At 38.9% G+C, this 3,278-nt stretch overlaps 1 protein-coding gene across 1 annotated transcript in view; it reads left to right on the top strand.

The window, feature by feature from the left end:
• The window catches only part of CNBD1 (cyclic nucleotide binding domain containing 1), a 484,737-nt gene that overhangs the window by 318,392 nt on the left and 163,067 nt on the right, over positions 1–3,278 (top strand). The gene's annotated exons all lie outside the window — the stretch shown is intronic.

Raw genomic sequence — 3,278 nt, 5'->3', positions numbered from 1 at the left:
GGGCTGGTGTTTCTCGGACACGAAACTGTGTCCACAGGCAGCAGAGTGGGCCGAGTTTGGGTGAAGAAGGGTAGGGAATGGGAAAGCGTATATCACAAATTACCAGAGCTCTGCAGCCCCTCAGGAAGAAGCAAAGATGGAGCATGGAGCCAGGTATTTGAGCGAAGGGAGAGGGAGGTGGTGAGAGGTTAGGAAGAAATCAAAAGAAGTGGAAGAAAGCAACACCAGCAGCCAACAAATGGCACTCAGAGAGCCGGCCCGTTTGGGTGTGTGGAATCCTAGCAGCTGGTGTTTCTCGGTCAAGAGATTGTGGCCTCGGGAAGCAGAGGAGGCCGAGTCGGGGTGAAGAAGGGTGGGGGGTGGGGAAGCGTATATTGCAAATTACCAATTGTTTTGTCTCCTGCTGGATGCTCCATGAGGCTGGTTTCTCTTACCCCGTTTGCTGGTCTCTCATAGGAGTCCAAGATGGCGGATCCATGCTGCGTTAGCTGGTAGGGGACCTCTGCATGAATCTCTCCTTGGTCTCCATTCTCTGTCTGTTTTCTCACTCCTTTTGGTGCTTGGCTGAGTTCTTTATCTCTTCATTTGATGTTTTAGGGTTTCAGGATTGTTGTATTCTCTGTTCGGCTTAGTTTTTCAGATATTTGCTGTGGAGGCTAGGCGTGGTGCTTCTGCCTAGAGCACCATTTTGCCAGAACTCCCCTTATTTCTGTTTTTTTCAGATGGATATTCAGTTACACCAGCACCATTCTTTAAAGAGACTGTCTTTTCCCCAGTTAACGGTCTTTGGGCTTTTGTCAGATATCAGCTGCTCATAGGTGGATGAATTTATGTCTGGATTCTCAATTCTGTTCCATTGGTCTATGTATCTTTTGTACCTGTACCAGGCTGTTTTGACTACCGTAGCAGTATAATAGGTTCTAAGATCAGGTAGTGTGAGGCTTCCCACTTTGTTCTTCTTCTTGAGTAATGCTTTACTTATTTGAGGCCTCTTCCCTTTCTATATGAATTTGGTGATTTGTTTCTCCATCTCATTAAAAAATTTCATTGGAATTTGGATTGGGATTGCATTATATCTGTAGATTGTTTTGGGTAGATTGACATTTTCACAATGTTGAGTCTTCCCTATCCATGAGCAAGGTGTTTTTCCACTTACGTAGGTCTCTTTTGGTTTCTTACAGTAGTGTCTTGTAGTTTTCTTTGTATAGATCTTTTAATCTCTGGTTAGACTTATTCCTAAGTATTTTATCTTCTTGGGCGCTATTGTAAATGGTATTGTTTTCCTCTTCAAGGTTCTCTTTGTTGGTGTAAAGGAATCCAACTGATTTTTGTATGTTTATCTTGTATCCTGAAACCTTGCTGAAATCTACTATTAGTTCCAGTAGTTTTCTTATGGATTCTTTGTGGTTTTCTGTGTATAAGATCATACCATCTTCAAAATAGAAATACTTTGACTTCTTCCCTACCAGTTTGGATGCCCTTTATTTCTTTTTCTAGCCTAATTGATCTGGGTAGGACCTCCAGCACAATGTTGAATAAGAGTGGTGATAAACGGCATCTTTGTCTGGTTCTGTTCTCAAGGGGAATGCTTTCAAAGTCTCTCCATTTAGGATGATGTTGGCTGTTGGCTTTGTATAATTGCCCTTAATTATATTGAGGAATTTCCCTTCTATTCCTGTTTTGTTTAGTGTTTTTATCATGAATGGGTGTCAGACTTTGTCAAATGCCCTTTCTGCATTGATTGATAAGATCATGTTGTTCTTGTCTTTTGTTTTATTTATGTGATGGATTACATTGGTTGTTTTTCTATTGTTGAACCTGCATACCTGGTATAAATCCCACTTGATGATGGTGAATTATTTTTTCGATATGTTGCTGAATTCTATTGGCTAGAATTTTGTTAAGGATTTTTGTGTCAATGTTCATGTGGGATATTGGTCTGTAATTTTCTTTTTTGTGGTGTCTTTACCTGGTTTTGGTGTCAGGGTTATGCTGGTTTCATAGAATGAGTTTGGGAGTATTCCATCCTTTTCTATGCTCTGAAATACCTTTTCTAGTAGGGGTGTTAACTCTTCTCTGAAAGTTTGGTAGAATTCTCCAGTGATGCCATCCAGGCCAGGGCTTTTTTTTTTTTTTGTTGGGAGTTTTTTAATTACCTTTCCAATCTCTTCTTTTGTTATAGGTTTATTTAGTTGTTCTACCTCTGTTTGTGTTACTTTAGGTAGGCAGTGAGTTTCTAGAAATTTGTCCATTTCCTCTAAGTTTTCAAATTTGTTAGAGTACAATTGTTCATAGTATTCTGTTATGATGCTTTTAATTTCAGTTGGGTCTGTTGTGATATCACCCATCTCATTTCTTATATGTGCTATCTGCTTCCTCTCCTGTTTTTGTTCTGTCAGTTTGGCCAATGGTTTATCAATTTTGTCGATCTTTTCAAAGAACCAGCTTTTGGTCTTATTAATGCTTTCAATTGTTTTTCTATTCTCTATTTCATTTAATTCTGCTCTAATTCTTATAATTTCCTTTCTTCTGGTGCCTGAGGGCTTCTTTTGCTGCTCTCTTTCTACTTGATCATGTTGTAGGGTTATTGTTTTGATTATGGCCCAGTCTTTTTGGATGTGTGCATTTATTGCTGTAAACTCACTTCTGAACCCTGCTTTTTCTGTGTCCCAAAGGTTCTGGTAGGATGTGTTTTCATTCTTGTTTTATGCTATGAATTTCTTTATTCCATCTTTAATTTCTTCTATAACCCAGTAGTTTTTGAGCAAGGTGTTGTTCAGTTTCTATGTGTTTGATTTTTTTCCTTGCTTTTTCTGTTGTTGATTTCAACTTTTATGGCTTTATGGTCAGAAAAAATGCTTTGTAATATTTTGATGCTTTGGATTTTGTTAAGTCTTGCTGTATGGCCTATTCTGGAGAATGTTCCCTGTGCATTATATAATGGAAGTATACTTGGTGGCTTTGGGTGGAGTGTTCTGTATATGCCTATGAGATCAAGTTGGTTGATTCTAGCATTTAGATCTTCGATGTCTTTATTGAGCTTCTTTCTGGATGTTCTGTCCTTCACCAAAAGTGGTGTGTTGAAGTCTCCAGCTACTAATGTGGAGTTGTCTATCTCTCTTTCCAATGCTGTTAGAGTTTGTTGCATGTGTTTTTGAGCCCTGTCTTTGGGTGCATAAAATTTATTTTAGTTACGTCCTCCTGATGTATTGGCCCTTTAACCATTATATAGTGTCCTTCCTTATCATTTGTGCTGGATTGTACTTTAAAGTCTATTT

Source organism: Trichechus manatus, unplaced genomic scaffold, assembly GCF_000243295.1.
Source record: "Trichechus manatus latirostris isolate Lorelei unplaced genomic scaffold, TriManLat1.0 scaffold00009, whole genome shotgun sequence".
Lineage (NCBI taxonomy): Eukaryota > Metazoa > Chordata > Mammalia > Sirenia > Trichechidae > Trichechus > Trichechus manatus.
Note: the sequence above shows the minus strand (reverse complement) of the source record. Positions and strands in the feature narration are given on the sequence as shown.